Raw genomic sequence first — 20,299 nt, forward strand, 5'->3', positions numbered from 1 at the left:
AACTGATCAAATTCTAATCCTCTGGTATACATTTTAATGATCGTCAGATTGTCGCTAACCTCAACATGTCGATAAGTATTGAAATAGTTTTAAAAGAATGTTTAGACATACGTCATTGCAGTGAAACAGCTTACTTCAGCTTCACCTGCTTTGGACCCCTAAAATGTCTTGTCTGTTTCGTAAGTCAGTAAAACCTCTATTAAAGGAATATCTACGGAACCAAGTGACTTTTTAATAAGGGTGTCCCCTGTGTAGAGGTTACATGTAGTGTTAAAACATTTAACATGTATGCATACATTCGTTTTATGGTAAAGTGTCCCCTTAATATGGATGTCCCTGAATAGAGATGTTTTGACTGATTATAATGTACATGTTTATTTGTTTGCACGATAGCGTCAACTACAAGTACGTTCTGGGTGAGGCACATTTATTTACCCGTTTGTACTTGTATTGAACTTATTCTTTAGTTTCTTTTGCAGGAACTCTAGTTACGTCATGTTAATGTATTCTTCATTCTTCAAAATATTACTGTACAGTTTTAGTGGATTCAATGTCCAGGCTAAATATTCCATAGTTCTAACTGGCTGTGCATCATTACGTTTTATTGGTCTTATGCCTAGACGTGTATTTTCTTTAGTATCGTAATCATATACAAATCTTCTATCTATCTTTAAAAGTATATTTAAAACATCTTAGCGCTGTTATTTGTAGCTTTTTAAGCCTGTAGCTTCTATAAATCAAATCTCTCAAATCCCATCTTGAATATATCGATTTTGTTGCCACGTATGCTTAAAAACAAGTCTTTTGACACTAGTACCAAAATGCGCATGTTATTGATACTATCATCTTTCGACAGGTTTACAATAATCATAGAGAAAATATGCTGTCATCAGTGGCATTATTAGTTGATAAACAGGAGCTGTTTCATGATTTTCTTCACCTTGAGCTTAGATTCTGTTTTCTGTGACCGATTTTGTTGCCACGTATGCTTAAAAACAAGTCTTTTGACACTAGTACCAAAATGCGCATGTTATTGATACTATCATCTTTCGACAGGTTTACAATAATCATAGAGAAAATATGCTGTCATCAGTGGCATTATTAGTTGATAAACAGGAGCTGTTTCATGATTTTCTTCACCTTGAGCTTAGATTCTGTTTTCTGTGACCGCATTCTTTTATGACTACAACTGTATATCTCTTAAATCCGTATTTTGATACGCGTTCTGATATAAATCAGAGACAAAATTACATTATGATATAGTTGTTTTCAAACTTAAACTATTTCCCTGCGTTTCCTGTTTCTTCTTAATAACATTCAGCTGTGGAGTGATTAACAGTATTACACACCAGTTATAAAGCATGATTTCAATATCAATATAAAAAAGGTCAATATTGGATTAGGCCTAACTTTCATTTTTACGTAGCAGTTCATTTTTAAATGTTTTATACTGTGCCAGTGAAATAGTATTACACTGTCAAATAGGCCTAGCAATTTTAGACGTCATCATGAAGTATGATTTGAGAACTACGTATTGGTAGGCCCAGGCGATTTGTTTGATTTTCAAAAGCCTGAAGTTTTACGGAAATGTATAACTTTTACTTTCAAATTATACTTGGTGCAATGTCCCTGTTTTACTTTATACTTCCTCCTTAATATTAAACTTTCCCATTTCTTGTCTCTATTCTTAATCTAAAATAGTTTACACGTTGATCTAGTAGGTGTTAGGGCTATTCTAATATGAATTTCAATTTTTTAGCAGAAGTTATGCTGATATTAAATGATCCATTCTATTTTGGATAGCAAAAGTTATGCTGATACCAATAATCCATTATATTATGGATAGCAGAAATTAGGCAGATATCAAATGATCCATTCTATTTTAGATAGCAAAAGTTATGATGATATTAAATGATCCATTCTTTTTTGGATAGCAGAAGTTAGGCTGATATCAAATAGTTCATTCTATTTTGGATAGCAGAAGTTACGCTGATATCAAATAGTCCATTCTATTTTGGATAGCAGAAGTTATACTGATACCAATAGTCCATTATATAATAGATAGCAGAAGTTATGCTGATATTACATGATCCATTCTATTTTGGATAGCAGACGTTATGCTGATATTAAATGATCCATTCTATTTTGGATAGAAAAAGTTATGCTGATATTAAATTATCCATTCTATTTTGGATAGCAGAAGTTATGCTGATATCAAATGATCCATTCTATTATAGATAGAAGAAGTTATGCTAATATTACATGATCCATTCTATTTTGGATAGCAGAATTTATGCTGATATTAAATGATCCATTCTATTTTGGATAGCAAAAGTTATGCTGATACCAATAATCCATTATATTATGGATAGCAGAAATTAGGCAGATATCAAATGATCCATTCTATTTTAGATAGCAAAAGTTATGATGATATTAAATGATCCATTCTTTTTTGGATAGCAGAAGTTAGGCTGATATCAAATAGTTCATTCTATTTTGGATAGCAGAAGTTACGCTGATATCAAATAGTCCATTCTATTTTGGATAGCAGAAGTTATGCTGATACCAATAGTCCATTATATAATAGATAGCAGAAGTTATGCTGATATTACATGATCCATTCTATTTTGGATAGCAGACGTTATGCTGATATTAAATGATCCATTCTATTTTGGATAGAAAAAGTTATGCTGATATTAAATGATCCATTCTATTTTGGATAGCAGAAGTTATGCTGATATCAAATGATCCATTCTATTATAGATAGAAGAAGTTATGCTAATATTACATGATCCATTCTATTTTGGATAGCAGAATTTATGCTGATATTAAATGATCCATTCTATTTTGGATAGCAGAAGTTAGGCTGATATTAAATGATCCATTCTATTTTTGATAGCAGAAGTTAGGCTGATATTAAATGGTCCATTCTATTTTAGATAGGAGAAGTTAGGCTGATATTAAATGATCCATTCTATTTTAGATAGCAAAAGTTAGGCTGATATTAAATGGTCAATTCTATTTTGGATAGCAAAAGTTAGACTGATATTTAATGATCCATTCTATTTTGGATAGCAAAAGTTATGCTTATATTACATGAGCCATTCTATTTTGGATAGCAAAAGTTATGTTGATATCAAATGATTCATTCTATTTTAGATGGCAGAAGTTATGCTGATATCAAATAATAACACCGTTATGTTGTTGCAAAAAAAAAACTACTTGGCAAAGCACGAATAAGCTAGGGTTAATTGGAGTTAAAGTAATCAATAATGACATTTTTCATCCCAAATAATTCCCACTTTAAACATCATCTTCTTGGTCTTACCTTTCTTGTAATGTTGTAAGAAATTAATTTTACTGATTTAAAATGATTACAATCGTTGACCACCTATGCAATGGTTCTTCTTGCTGTATGTCACAATTGGCAAATCGGCAAATTTAAAGGTTTTGAGAATGTCTTCTTATTGTTGACTATTAAAGATGATTAATTCCATTTTCTATTACAATAAATTAGTGTTACAGATTACCCAGCAATGGATAAGTTATTATTTAGGGTTTTAGTTTATGCTGATTACAAATATTTTCAAGATCGTACGCGAAATTCCATAATTAGATTTAAGTATTTATTTATGTTTCGTTTCATCTATTATGTTTGTCTGTTGTCGTTTTGACATAATATCATATCATATTGTTTTCTTTCCGTGTATGCTTTCAAAATGGTAAGAACATTCTCCCATGTGCACACTTACTGCATAATTCACCACAAAAAATCCATAATTATTCGACTAGGTATGAATTCCTTGTTTCACAAATGTAACTCTGCGTTCAGTGAGCTGAAAACGTCTTCACAATGATGAATTCTAATATCACTTACGGGGATTTTAATAAAATATCGTAAGAGAAAATATGACAGTAGCAGACGACCATTGGTTGGACTGTGTTATGTCGTAGATCAATGTATGCCTTTAGCAAAAATCTGCCATACTGCTCGTTACACAGCTGCTATGGGCTCCACTTATGTCATAAACGAACTAAACCTCAATAACGAACGGAGTTAAATTAATCTTAGAAGCAAAGTACGCAAGAAAACAAATCAGTAACTACTGTTTTCTATTTTGTCGTAATCCCTTTAAGTTACATTACGTATATTAATTTTTTAATTAGTATTATTGGTAAATGTTCTGTTGACGTTTATATTCTGGTAATTATTTATTCATTCATTATTATTTTATTCATGCAAATATTTTGAAACAGCACATTATGTTGAGTGTGCAGTAAGTGGCGGAATAGGTTAGAGAACCACTGCTCACACTCAAAACATACATAATGTGAATATAATATAAAATTATTACGCAAGAAAACAAATCAGTAACTACTGTTTTCTATTTTGTCTTAATCCCTTTAAGTTGCATTACGTATATTAATTTTTTAATTAGTATTATTGGTAAATGTTCTGTTGACGTTTATATTCTGGTAATTATTTATTCATTCATTATTATTTTATTCATGCAAATATTTTGAAACAGCACATTATGTTGAGTGTGCAGTAAGTGGCGGAATAGGTTAGAGAACCACTGCTCACACTCAAAACATACATAATGTGAATATAATATAAAATTATCAATTAATTAATTAGAATGATAACTTGAAAGTGATTCATTTATATTTTAAAAATCTTCTTATTATTTATCAGTTATCATTCCACAAACAAATCTGGTTGAGATACAGGTACTGTACACTATAAGTTTTGGAAGTTTTTGATGCAACATTATCTGAAAATAAAGCATCTAAATACCTACTGAGTTTACTGATCATCAATCTAAAATAAAACTATTAAAACAATTGTATTGTTTTCTTTCTCTTATTTCCATTTCAGAAGAAGAATAACATTTTTTTGGCTGATTATATATTATTTTTACGAATTTGTTGAATTGGTTATTATTTTTCCTTTCTCCACTTTTGGAGGATTGAATAACGAATAACATTATTGTATTGATGATTTACGATCAATGTTAATACAATTTTCACAAATTTAATAATAATTACCATCAATATACACAAAGTGTTGTTATTTGTATTGTTCAGTAATCATACTATTTGATAAAGAAATAATATTATTAATGTAATTATGATTTGTTTACAATTTTCACAGTTAAATTCCATCGATTACACAAAGTATATGCTGTATGTATTGTTCAATGACCAAGAAAATATTTTTGATTTGGAAAATTATAAATTGTGTACTGAGCAAACCCATTTATTGAAGTATAAAAAGTACAACAATTGTCATACACACATTTATTTCTTCGTTTCAAAGTGTTTATCCTGGGCTAAACACACAGTTGAGAACAATTAAAAAAAGCCTTTCACGTGACAAACATACATCATAATGAATACAATGTTGCTGTGACGTAGCCTATGACGTGGCGTAATAAAATAGAACTCTGACTGATACACATCCTGATGGAGAAAATATCAATTGCAACAAGTAACCAGATAACTGCTGGAGCCGTGTTTCCTTGGCATCGTATACTTACATCGATAAACTAGTACCTTTCAATTGGTTAGAACCCGGCAACCAGAGAGAGTTTGAGAGCAAACAACATCTTCCAGTTAAATGAACGAGTGTTCAACCTCTATTCAGGGACTATTAACGAGACACTGTGTTAATCCCTAAGATGCCTCCTTAATAAGAATTGCACTGTATATTAATATATATTAACATTGCATGTGTACAGTGATATTGCTTTATGTTGTTCTGCTTCATGTGTATCAAACTGTCAAATTTTCTAACAATTCAAAATAATGACATCAGCTTTGAAAGTAAAGCTGTTAATTAATATACTTCTACTTGACATATATGTGTATATACGAATTCTTGTTTTTTTTTTATCCACATTATAATTGAGTTTATAGATGGCCGTTTATAGTAAATGAAAGTTATTATAATGTCACACAAGAAATGGTTCACATTGCCATTATCAATGCCAATGTATCTATTTGTGGTTTTTTTTTTCAAGCGTCAATCGATTATATATACATTTTTTCATTTCATTCAATTATTTCATTCAAAGTAACATTTATTTCTCTTTATAAAGTTAATAATAAACAAGAAATAATTCTTACTAAAAACGCTGCTCGACATTTTAAAATTAATCATTGTTCTTTCTTCAGATATATTGATGATTATTAAAAAGATGTCCTTTAATCGCAAAAATACATACAAATAAAAGATAGTTCTTTAATTATGATTCACATGCCCATTATAAAATGGTCAATTTTGTGCTGTGTGACCTCAACCTGTTGGCATGCAACTGAATACCCTCTAGAGACAACGTGACTTCACGAAAATTCTTCCCAGTCTGCTGATTCGCGTCAACCAATCAAGGTGCGAGAATCCAAAATTGTTCAGACGTTTTTTGGGTCCAGCAGCTGGGATCTATACATTATAGTCGAGTTTACAAAGTCGCAAAACTGTCGGCCTTAGATACTATAACTGCTGTGTGCTTTAGCTTATGAATGAGTAGTCATCATTGGACGTAGCTGGCTAGAGCAGCAGCGTGAAAAGGTTAACAATAATTAGAATAAAGTAAGAGGGGCAAAATTTAAAAAAAAGCAAAGCTTGTATGAGGCTTGTATGAGGCAGCCCATAACCGACAAAAACTGTAATAAAGACTTTTACTTTCAGAGTACCGAAAAATGCAACATTTAAAAACTACATTAAGTGAAAGGATAGTTACACATAACTGAATAAATCAATTTAAAAGAAAAACCCTTTTTTGATAAAGAACTTTTGATGGGATATCATCCATTAATAAAAACAGACTATAATACTTAGACTACATGATAATTCATTGCGATTTGAGTGATGAAGGGAGTCACAATTTGAGAATAACTCTATGTTATAATGTCAAGACGTAATATTACAAGAGATTATACGCTGTTTATTGAATTAACTTATTTACATAATATATGCATATTAATTTATAGAAATCACAAGAAAATATTTTTAAAAGCCTCAGGAAAGCATCATTTTTTTTGACATCGGCGCTTTTTCGACTAAGGCGCTTATTCAATCATTTACAGATTTAGAACAATAATGAAATACAAAGTACAGTCTACGCATGCGCATATGATGGTCACGTCTGAAAATATGGTTAAATTCGAATGTATATTCAGGTATATAATTATGTTGTTGTAAATTAAACTGAAGATGAAAGTCTTATACTTAAGGTAAATTTAATGAACTGCATATTACTTTGTTAATTTTTAAATGTTGACGAAATAAACAAATTTGTGATTGATGCATTGCTGTCAACAGATTTACGAAACGTTAACGTAGAGTGAAATATCACGTTTTTACAGCAATACAATTTTTATCAATAGCAAACATTCGTTACGGGACGATTAAAGATGAATTCATTTTCTCTTGCTTTTGGTGTGTAGCCCTACACTGGAGCTGCTTTGTTACAGTCTATCATTTAAGTGATGGTACATTACTGTACCAAATCTTTAAAAATAAGGTTTCAGGTATGGTGTGTCAGTTACCTGTGATTTAGTTTTGACAGTATTAATCTGCTGTTTTGTCAATGTTGCAATTTATATGGGCAGTAAAAAGACAACAAGACTATACCTAAATAGATCCGAACCTTTTGTTTTTATTATTCGTTTGCGTTAGATACTGTGGTCTTAGAATCAATGCATTAAACACCAGACAACTAGACTACTAGATTCCTTTCCAGCCTTTTGTAAGATGACAACAATTGTGTAGTTTGTAAATAATAACATTGAAATGTAGACACTCTTAATTCCATTGTATGACATAAAAGAAAATGGAAAAGATTGTGAAGTTTGTCCTTGTGAATCCGATAACTTGTAAATTTTCATTTATAAGAATGTTTGGTGTTACTATTATCGAAATCCGGAGTGGATGCATATACCACACTGCACTTAACCTAAATGGTGATATTTGAAATCCTTCGGATTATAAAGTTGGGAAAGCTTGATACTTTTGAAATGAAAGGTTCATAGTCTCATGAAAGCTGCCGTGTATATACTTAAAAGTTGTCAACAGCTTGGATCTTATTAGTACATATTAGTTGTGAACCAGCTCATTTTAAGAATAACACAATTTCGTCACAGAGCCGACTTATCTCAAATAGTATAATGTAAACCTCTGACATACATAGCAACTATAGACCAGAAGATTGAAAGATGGAGAAATGAATTGGTCTATTCATTTTACTGTACACATGATGTAGTAAGTATACCAATGCTATTATTTGTTTTTGCATTTCCTTTTTCAGAGTGAATCAAAATCTAAGTGGTAGAATTAATTCCAAAAGTAGAATTACAGTATTTTCAGATTTTACAATTGAACGAGTATCTTTTTCTTAAATGTTATATTTCACTTTTTATGAGTTTTGTGTTATAGTGTTTGACATTTCATTGACTTTGTGAATTGTACTATAGGATATTTTGCTCGTAACGTAATTCTTATTGGAAATCTAAGCTTTTATTTTATCAGTTGTGTAATGCAATACATCACATTTATGGTTGTCGTGAACGGAATTACAATACCGGTACACTACTAGATAATATATCCACCCTATTATCGTGGATGAACCTTCTTGAGGAAATATGTGACTGTTAGTATTACTATCAGCAATGTTCGTTTTATTATGCTTCCTGGCATTACATCATTAGTTCAATGTTCAGTCGTCATCTTTCACAAATTAACTGCATGTAACTTCAGAGAACCAACTCAATCAACTAAGATCATTTTACGTACAATATTTGTAATTTGGTTATATTAAGTTGTTATGGGAAGCGGGATTTTAATAATAATATCCTGGATTGATAAAAAGCATAATGTTGTGAAACCTCTAATCACTGTACATATTTTTACCCCGATCATTTTTGGAACAAACGTGTATGGAAACTTACTTCCATAATGCAGCTATGCAGTAATCCGCGCAACGCCATTTGTGGAGAGAGGAAAACGGTAGCCTGTCTTGCGACGAGCGTTGAATTCGAACCTATGATCTCACTGTGACACAAACCCTTTTCATATACAACGTTTCATATACTATTCCAAAATTTAGCATGATGAACAAATTGCGCAAAACATTCAGAACATGGCCTAGTACATGTTAAGTGAATTCAGTGAAATTACTTGGTTTTACATTTGGAAGATTACAGCGATTATCTTAATAATTAAAATCTCTAACGATCTTTATTATGATTTGAAATGAATTTCTTCTATTTTTAAGAAACAAACATAACTTCAGTTCATCAATCACCCATAAATTGCCTACATGGTAAATTTCGTCGTCATAAACATTGATCTAGTCAAGATAATTTTGGTTGAGCTAGGAGGTAACTTATTACAGATTGTGGTCTGTCAGTCACTTCATAATTATTTTGATAGACCTACCCCCAGTACCCTTTCATTTTAGACACCATACCACCAATTGTTTATAGTGTAAAGCCTGTTTTCCACTAGACCAAATTATTCGCGCTCTACTACCATTTCCACTACAAGAGCTATAACTGAGATGTTCATATTTATCGCGTGTCTACTGAATTTTTCGATTTAATAAGTGCTCATGAACGATGTCATTTCTATATTTTTGTTATGTAAAAACATTATTTGACGAAAATAGAATTGTTAATATTTTAAAATAATTAACCACGTGTAGGCTACTAGCGCCATATTGTAAACAACAGTGTAGGAACAACGAGAGAAGAACATTGCTTAGCTTAGATCCAATTCTCATAAGAAATTAGTGCAACATCAGTAAATGTTATTTATCTTGTTTCCCCTTTCTCTTCCCATCCATATCACATGCGTCAGCTTTTTTATATTCATGTTTTATCACATCTGTTTTGGCAGTAATTCAAATAGGCCTATGTATGTGTATATATGTAATGTCATTATTTGACGAAATCAAGTAAACAGATGAATATGATAAATATTGAAAAGTGTGTGTTGCCGAGGTTCTTAGATCAATCCACTCACTCAAATCAACTGGGGCTTGTAACATGATTTTCCCACTGCCTGCAACGAGAATGGTATAATCAATCATGAACGTTTTAGTCTAATGGGTAGAATGTCCATTCATATTTAATATTCGTTTTATAAAACACCTACTGTGAACACTAGGCCATAGAAAAGATACGGCTCTCGGAATTTTGCCGCGGAGAAGAGTCATTATAAACGATGCGCACTTAAAATTGGTTTCGTGAGCCGTAAATTGTTGTTCGTGGTCAATTCGCTTACATTACGACTTACATCCTTACGTTGCGTCCAAATGAGGACCAAGCTTACAGGCTGGATTAAAAGCTGAAAAGTCGTTGCATAAAAATCTCATATTTTGAGATTAAAAAAAAACCAAAAAAAAACCTTCAATGTACCATTTGAACCTCAAATGTACCAACTGATCGTAAAGAAAATAAATAAAATGAGTATTACAATAATAGTGTGTTTACTTGATAAATACATTTATTTAAAGAAAATAATTTAGCATCTAGTAGGGAATGAACCACTGTCTTGCTTTTTCCTGATATCTCGACTTTCAATGTGCTAAATGTAGGCCTATCACCCACGGATATGGATATGTGACACAGAAACATAAGCAGGCGGGATCCATTTTCAATCTTATGGTTTATTCGGACTTCTACTTTTTTGGTGTCACGAACTATGGACGGCTTACTACACATCCTTTTGATTTAATACTTGATTATTTTTCTCGAATCTTCCTAAGCACGCGGCTTAATCGCTATACATAAAAAAGGACAAATTATTATTTGGTCGTGCATTTAAGTGGCGTTTCAATCCAGCAGTAATCAGATATATGTCGTATTTGCCAATCATATGTACAGGTAACAAAATCTGTATTTGAATGTTTTACAGCAAATAAGTTAGAGAGGAACTCAATATTTGTGATTTTTTTTTGACAAATTATGCATTGACGTTTTTCGCAGATATTCTCGTCTAGACACTTGTTTTTGCTTGTTTTTTTTTTTTTTTAATTTACCTTTCCCATGTTTTATTCACGTGACTTGGTTTGACAACGTTAATACCGCATGAGTTATGACAATTTAATTATTTAAACTACGGTACTATAAATAGTGTGTTGTTGAACTTCCTAATGCAGTTATTATATAACTTTGTTTCTTGATTAATACAGAACGCTGTATTTGTATAATTCACAAGTTTTTAAATCTTAAAAAAATAATGTCATTTAAAAATCACCAGCGTTCCTATAATAGTCTACATTCTGTATTGTGAATTTTACGTTAGGTTGTTTAAAATAGGGGTTGAGGAGGGGCGGCCGCGGCGTCAGTGTTGAATCAAGAGTGCAGAAATTATCCACAAGCAATAAATGTCACACTATATTCAGCCGCCAAATAAACATACCAAACGAAATTGCCACTGGAGATCCCTAAACCTGTCTATTATAATTGTGCTACAGGTCAAGCCGGTATAGTTTTCTTGGTGTGAAAAAAAATGCATATTGCATATTACAGTTCCAAATCAAACCACTGGAGGTGTTAGATTCATATTCATGTGTTATGTCTATAGCACAACACGAGTACAAGTTAACATAGATTAAAGTTGATCCATCACCTACGGTGCGTTCCCATCACTACAGTATTTTTAAAGAACATGATTCCTCCAAAAAGAGGATTATGTAAAAAAACAAAACATGAAAAACAACAAATTATAAGCAATTAGAGCAAAGCGCTGTCAATTTGATTTAACTGTAACATTATTTTGTTTTCTGTTACTCTGGTCAACTACCACCAAGTATGGAATGTGTATTGCTTAATATTCACTTCGCTTAATAAAGCTGAGATAAATTAGTAGGCCTATTTGTTTTATATATACGCTTTGATTTATCATAGGCATACGATTTGTTTAGTTTATCATGGTCTTCATTTAACATTTCAATTATTAGATTTAATCAACTATTTTAGAATTAAGAATTACAATTATTGAATTTGTCTGTTAATTAATATTTCACAAAAAAGGAAGCGACATTACTCTTTCCATTGTCTTGAAATAAAATATTTGTTCAGGCTCTTGGTATTTCACGATCCTTCTAGAACAATGAAAACCTTAACTAAAAATAACACATACTTGTGTACCCTTTATCGAGGGTACATAATGTATCTCGGAGATGTATCACAGGCTACCAAATAATTTCTACTTACAGTATTACGATTTGGATACACCGTTCAGGGAGAGGGCATTTATAGCTTAGACCAAATGCAATACGTCTTGTACATTAAATTATATCCATATTAAATAATTTATCTTGTAAATTGCATTTAGAAAACTAATTCTTTTCACACACACAGCCTAGATAAACATGTTTTTAAATCAATGGAATCAAGTACCATTATATGTCAATAACCAGAAGAAGTACTACCTACGTAAAAAAAAAATTAATTGTTGTTCAGATAGTCTGCTCGGTTGAGAGTATGGATTGACCGGGACAGGTTCATCAGTTTTATAGTTCCTCCATCTTTTATTAGAAAACTTAAATTAGCGATCTTTGTGATTTGCATATTCAAAGGAACGTTAACAATTAGCAATGCATTGGTGTCCCGATTGGTGTTTTATATGGTTTTAGATAATTATAATAGTTATGATTTGTTCAGTCCACAGTTTAAGGATTTCGTCATAACTTTGAATCCGAGACATCACACATAATAATGGTAAAGTAAAACTTAAACTAAAACATCAAACATGTCACAACGTTAGTTTTTATGCTGAATGTAGGATTTTTGGATTAGGTGGTATTTTATATATGATTCAAATTTAAATTGATTTTTACTATTTGAAATACATTAAAATGTTATTTGATTTGATGCTTGATCGTGATTTTTACGACTTTTTTGAAGATGTTAGAGTTACAAAAATATATTACTGATTAACTAATGCTAATCATCTTATGACTGATTGATTGATTGAATACTCGTAGACTCAGATGTTACAAAATCTCTTGACGCTCGCTAGTACACCTTCTCGTCTCGAAAGATGTAGGGCCTACTAGGTTCTTATCCGAGAGGACTAGTTCTACCCCAGAAATGAGCAGCCTCAAACCCTTGTTATAAATGAAATGATTACGGTTACACTGTCTCGGCACAAATTAGAAAAAAATTATAACATGAACTTAAGCCTTGTCTACATTTTCAACCTTTATGTGACCAATGTGATGTTCCCACTATGGACACGATGACGTCATATCTCTATCATATTTTGGCACGTCACACCTCTTTGTCAATTAGTTTGATAGTGTAGACAGCAAGAGCTTAAGAAGAGTCGCACTGAGTTTTAACCCATAAAGGTATACCGTGCTGTAAATGTGCTATTTATCAGTAAGAAGTAATGCATTTATAACGTGATGACGTTCGTACAGAACATTAGGTTGCATGGGTTAAATGAATGTTCCATGGGAAATGGTCTTCTTTACGACCAGTTTAATAACAGCTATTCGTTAGGGAATTGGGTAGCTGCTACTACAATTTACTACAAGGTGAATATTCAGCAAGGTGGCTGACCTGGTGGGGTAAGGGTAGACTTTACGACTGTGATATAATAAAATTGAAATTATATACCGAGGTATGTAACGATATTGTAATGTAATATCATCATATACGTATCTTACAAAAAATAAATATAAACACACATAAAAAGGGCAAATACAGTTTAGGCCTATACCCTTTTACAAAAAGTAATAATAAATAATAATAATAATAATAATAACACTAATAATAAACAATAATAACAATAACGTATAAAATTAAGATAAACTTTACTGACTCATTACTACAAGACGATGCACTCTCGTCTCAGGATAGCATTCCACCTGGAGAGCATCTTTTACTTATAAAGACATTGTCTATTATCGTTGAGACTAAAACATTTTCACTTGAATTAAGTACCGTATGCAATTCTAAAGTTCTATAGCATAATACGAAATTTTGGTAAAGCCATTATTATCTTGTAATGTAGGCCTTATAATAGTAATCAACAGGAGGAAAATGTATTAAATTGTATTATACTATACACAAGTGATCATCATTAAAATAACAACATTATGAGTATTCCATGTCAAGATTGTATATGTATATTAAAACATCAAATCAAATAACGTAGATCTATTTAAACAACTCACCATTTTATAGTTTTTTTTTTATTGTTCAATATGGACTGAATTCGAGGGTATCTGTATAATGATTCATCTGTAATGTGGTTTTTTGAATTGCTACCTTTTTATGTCTGCTTCTTTAATCGAAAATACCAGAGATTATATTTGGTCTAAAATCTGTTAAAAAGGGCTTATATGGAGAAAACCTTTATGTTTATTTCGAAAATAAAAATATATAAATAAAAATCTGTATACATATGTGGCCAATGATTAACAATAGTAAATTAATCACTATGTTAACATATAGGTGGTCATCCCTCAGATACAGGGGCTATGTGAACCACTACTCGTATGGGTGGTCATCCCTCAGATACAGGGGCTATGTGAACCACTACTCGTATAGGTGGTCATCCCTCAGATACAGGGGCTATGTGAACCACTACTCGTATGGGTGGTCATCCCTCAGATACAGGGGCTATGTGAACCACTACTCGTATGGGTGGTCATCCCTCAGATACAGGGGCTATGTGAACCACTACTCGTATGGGTGGTCATCCCTCAGATACAGGGGCTATGTGAACCACTACTCGTATGGGTGGTCATCCCTCAGATACAGGGGCTATGTGAACCACTACTCGTATGGGTGGTCATCCCTCAGATACAGGGGCTATGTGAACCACTACTCGTCTCGAATGGGCCTACAGGTTATATTCCTTATAGGCCATTTGACTAACGATTATTATCTATAGTATTAATATAAACCAAAATAGGTCGTGTTGACGTAGGCTGCAGATATGTTGTAAAATATTTTATTTAAATAGTTTTTCCTTCTACAAAAACATTTACGCATAGTGCGTTTTGGGGTACAGGAATTATACACAACTGGCACAAATTTAAAGTAGATTTTATTATATAGTTCCGCAAGCACATATATTTTATATCGATCTATCAATAGGCCTATCTATAAAATTATCATTTTTAGAACTTGTGAGAATGGACAGTTTAAATGACCAATCATTGAAGAGGAATTGAGATAATTTACGATACGTATTATTACTTAATCAATGATGTAACAGTGTTGTAAAAAGTGCATTTTAATGATATGCACGGGTTAAACGATGGGTCAGACCGGTCAGGCCTAACATACATCTATACATTCCAAATCAGCAGCAAACCGCTGTGTGAACCTACTATAATTACTACAAAATGACCTTCCACCCTTGGATATTTAATTGTATAATTGTTATATTCTATATAAAGCATAATATATTACAACAACGGTGCACGGCTGTGCGTGACAAACGGGTGTACTTTAGACAGATAATCCATTCTTTTCTCTGTAAGAATATAGGAGGATACTTGAAATCTTGTAAAATCAGAAAAGGTGTTGATACTCATTATTTAAATTGTTTGTCTTAATGATTTAGTGACAGCTATTTCATTTTCGGACACCGCTGCGCATTTGTTCATTCGTGATTGTATTACGATTTAACATGCGCAGCTTACTAAAGTCAAGGTAAACAGTAAATAAAGCTATAAACTACCACATGAAATAAATCGTAAAGTATCTTGTAGGAATCATGGCGGTATGCGCCTAATTGTGTTTTTTGGAAATCACAATTATCACAATTACAATTGTTTTAGACAATTTCATTGAAAACATTGCGTCAAACGTCAATGTAAATGACCAACATAAGAATTTATGTAATCCATTGTGGTTACATTAGCTCTAGAAGTTAAGTGAATGTACAAATCAATTCTTAAATTTAATTGAGTTGTTATAGTAGAAACACTCGTTATCTGAAGGCTATAACGGTGTAATCAGATTTAATAATGTTGTTCAATAATAAAATACGATTGTTTTTATTCAAGCATTTGTCTAATTGTGTTTTTGGAAATCACAATTTAAAAGCCATATTTTCAATTATTTTAAACGGCTGATATAGGCCTATGTAACAGTAGATATGTTTTTCAAAAGCAAAAGCAATGTGTCGACAATTATCTGTAATTTATCTACAGTATATACTTGTACAACATCCTATGATACAGTATCACATATGTATCACACATGAAGCCGGTATCATAGGCCACAAGCCCAACCTACATGTAGTACCTGTGACAGTGTCACAGATAATACAGAGAATCGGGTGCAACGATAATTAATCAGTAGGCCTAGGCCTATTCAAGTATTGAAAAGTTCTATAATAATATTTCCTGCGTATTTCTTGAATTATATTATATATATATAGTACATATTCCGTATATAGTAGTGAAGTATGTATCATCCAATCCATTGGTCCAAATTGGTCGTTGAACATGCGCAGTACTTTGCGCATTGGGGTATATATTTGATTAAAGCCCGAGGAGCGTACACTCAGTCGAGTTATTCAACTAATCTCACTTTTGATTACGCCTGTTGAGGAGGAGTAGTTGTTTTTAGCTGTAGCCGTGTTATAGCCTGCTGTCTTAATCGGTTAGTAAGGCGCTTACGTATACGCGCAGTAATTTCAGAGAACCAAGCTTTTATTGACGTTTTGCAGCAAACATTCTGAATGTCAAATCTGTTAGCGTAGATGATTTTAAAAATAGTATTTAGGCTGTGTAATATGAAGATTGTGTTACTGATATTGATGAGGTAAGGTCTCGATTGTGTCTGTTTTAGACAATTTATTGAACAAACATTGCGTCAAACGTCGACGTAAATTACCAACATAACAATTTATGTAATCCATTGTGGTTACCTCAACATTAGCTCTAGAAGTTAAGTGAATGTACAAATCAATTATTAAATTTAATTGAGTTGTTATAGTAGAAACACTCGTTATCTGAAGGCTATAACGGTGTAATTAGATTTAATAATGTTGTTCAATAATAAAATACGAATGGTTTTATTCAACTATTTGCCGCGATGGTATGCGGAGGGCCAACGGGGACCACAAGGGCAAGTGCCTTGGTTTGGTTCGTGAGTAACTTTCTTCCCCCTCCAACAAGGACTCGCTGGGAATACCAATGACCTTACCAAAGACATTTTATACGCTTTTATGATTTTGTTTTTGGTTTATTCACCGGACTAACTAATCATCTTTAACCGAATTTATTATGATAGCTATTAAATGTTATTAGCTAATTCTGTGATATTTCTTTATGGTATTTTTTGTCATTGTCATTACGAAAAGAGAGCGTAGCAAGTCTTATAGCATTACTAAAACTGATACCAATCTGTATTCACATACTAATGGTGCATGGAGGAATGAACTAAAGCGAAGGCCTAAACAATTTGAAATTAAGTGGTGAACGTAACCTAGCCTATCGTTTGCATTGAGATTTTCGAAATTTAGGCCAGGTGTCGGATGTTACTCGCCTGAAAGGTGTACATCAAGATTGCCTTACGACACCCAGTGGTTCAAAATTGTATAATATTGTATAAGAATATTATAAAAATGTTTAAATTTATGTTTGTAAATGTAAAGGCTTTTTAAAAACCAATATGATTACGTCATGTTCCAAATTTGATAAGGTTTTTATATTATATTCGAGTTTTTTCGAGAGCTTGTTTCTATTATCCGTGTTCCGGTTTCTATTTTGTTTGTTCATATCGTTGGGTTTTCATTCTGAAAGAAATAAGTAATTGTTTTGCCCTTAAAGAAGTATTTTTCATCAAAACTAAAGAAAAAAATTAAATGTTATTGACCTTTCCCCCATCAACATGAACAAAACAGATTAAGATTTATCAGGTAAATATCTTTAGTTCGATCCATTTCTTGTTCAAACTATGGCAAGGTTTGTATTCAACAAAAAATATTTTCAATTATTTTTTTAGGAAATAATATATCTTTAATTAGCCAAAGAAGCATGATTTTAAAGTTCCAATTTATTACAATAATTGAATTGAATAACATTAGAATATTAAGATAACCAGCCTTAGGGTCGTGATGGATTACAAACTTATTATTCAGTATGAAAACATTTTTCTAAAAGTTATTACGGTATTATCAATTAGAACATAGAAGCTATTAGAAGCTTAAAATGTAGGACTGCTCTAGTTTTGGGGTCATGTCACATGACTTGGATTTACCAACCGGATTAACCATAGTATCGTAAAGAAAAGATAATTTTAAAAACAATTTAATGTCTACTAAAATATTTAACAATGTATCAACATGGTTTCGTTCATTCTCAACATTCGTAATTTCAATTATTTTGTATTCGTTGAAGGAATTCAACAACAAATATTGGTTTGGATCATCGATTACAACAGATCATTATAGGTTGATTTATGGCATATTACCTCAAGCTATTTCGAAGCTATATTCAATGACGTACAGAAACCATTTTTACAAACCTGTAAGTGTGCAGCTAGTTAAGGCTTGCCTATATGACGTGATGTTCCTCGTTGTATCTCGGATTATGTCCCTATTACTAGTATTACATAGACATTATCATTAAAGTACCGGTATTCCCTCAAACTTGTCGTCCCTAATTTACCGTAATATTCTTTTACAGCAAGTTTAGGGTTAATTTTAGATTGTTGACCGTTTCAGGTCGACACATTTTGTGCCTGTGACGTAAATTGGATTGATTCTTTAGAAAGCAGGCGTTTTTCCATTTTTTAGAGATAATTGTTTTTGTCAAGCATATGTAAGCACACTGTACTGTATGTTCATTTTCCGATCAAAATAATCGTGCTTTTGTATTGTGAAATGAACAGAACTGACTGGTCACTGTACTGTATCTCACAAACGGCATTATTGTCAAGTACCATTAGGCAAAATTATGTAATACAATGTCTCACAAATGTTATCGTTAGGATGATAGCCTATGAAACAGGCGTCACATGTGATACATACTGTATCTGACCCGGGATTGTCTGTAATAACTGAACTAATTATAGACGGTTAGGATACATTACCGATAATCATGTAACTAGGAATTCCCTAGTAGATCATTTAATAATATCACGTAATGATAATTGTATTTGCTTATTGTACGACATGTTACCTAGATGAGTACATTTGTTTTATTTGTGTTTGATTTACGTTGACGAGAAGAAAGTTATTCTAGATACTGTCTTTTAAAACATCCTTTTGATTAATTTAATCCCGTCCTACCTTCGGAACAAATTAAATGGTTACATAAACCCCAAACCACTTAACTATAGTTAAATCTACAATGTTTTGAGCGGTAATAACACTATCGGCATGGGTTTTGACTCACTTGCTCATTGATTCTTGTGGCGGAACATTCTTCTTGAAGAACCGTAGGACCAGTGTACACAACATTCTCTTGTTCATCCAGTTCATCATTCGAAACGAGTAGGGAACTAGTTCGCAAGAAATTCAATGTGTTAAGGCAATCATTGGTCAAATAAACAGTTAACTTGACTAAATCAGTAAAGTATTAGTAATATTTTATAGAGAGTATAAATATTACTTTACAATTACACAAATGAATAATAGCTAGAAATGTAAATGAAAGATCAAACAATTTCTGCACCCTTACATTAGATGAATCAAACAGTACAGTCAAACGTATAGTATTAACATTATCAGAAATTTAAGAAAGTACTTTGATATTAAACAGTTTTTGTACATTTTTATCTTTTTTAGACCGTAAAAAGAAAATAAATCAATTTAAAGCCATGCTATTAAATGATAAATAACAAAAATAGATCAAATAACGACAATTCCTGTTAGTATTTATAAAAACATGACACCGAAAACGAAATATTATATTTTCTTCATGTTTAATCCCAAATAAAATATCATTCAGTGTTTTAATGATAGAAACTTACCAGGAATCTGGCATTTTGAAACATTTATTACGGCGTTGGTATTATAAATCCTCCCTGATATCGCATAAATGTGAGAAAAAAAAGTAATTGCACAACGTCAAATGGTTTATATGAGTTATCGGTTACTTATCTCTGTTTTTTAAACGCTTAATTCAATTCCTATCTGTTATTTGTAGATTATAGGATTGTTTGAACATGTTGTTTTGGTTTCCATCTAATTTACATAGGCATTTTGTTGTGTTGGTCAACATTAGGACTTAGTAGTAGGACTTAGTAGTAGAGTAAATCTCTAGCTATAGGAATCCATCAAACGGATAATACTGTAAGACGAAATAAATGAATG

General features: G+C 31.9%; 1 protein-coding gene across 1 annotated transcript in view; it reads left to right on the forward strand.

Moving 5' to 3' along the window:
• Nucleotides 1-16,562: 16,562 nt before the first annotated feature.
• The window catches only part of LOC140040839 (isotocin receptor-like), a 29,048-nt gene continuing 25,311 nt past the window's right edge, over nucleotides 16,563-20,299 (forward strand). The window contains exon 1 of the mRNA XM_072087080.1: nucleotides 16,563-16,800. The gene's annotated coding sequence lies outside the window, so the exon portion shown is untranslated. The remainder of the gene's footprint in view (nucleotides 16,801-20,299) is intronic.

This window comes from Antedon mediterranea, chromosome 2, assembly GCF_964355755.1.
Source record: "Antedon mediterranea chromosome 2, ecAntMedi1.1, whole genome shotgun sequence".
Lineage (NCBI taxonomy): Eukaryota > Metazoa > Echinodermata > Crinoidea > Comatulida > Antedonidae > Antedon > Antedon mediterranea.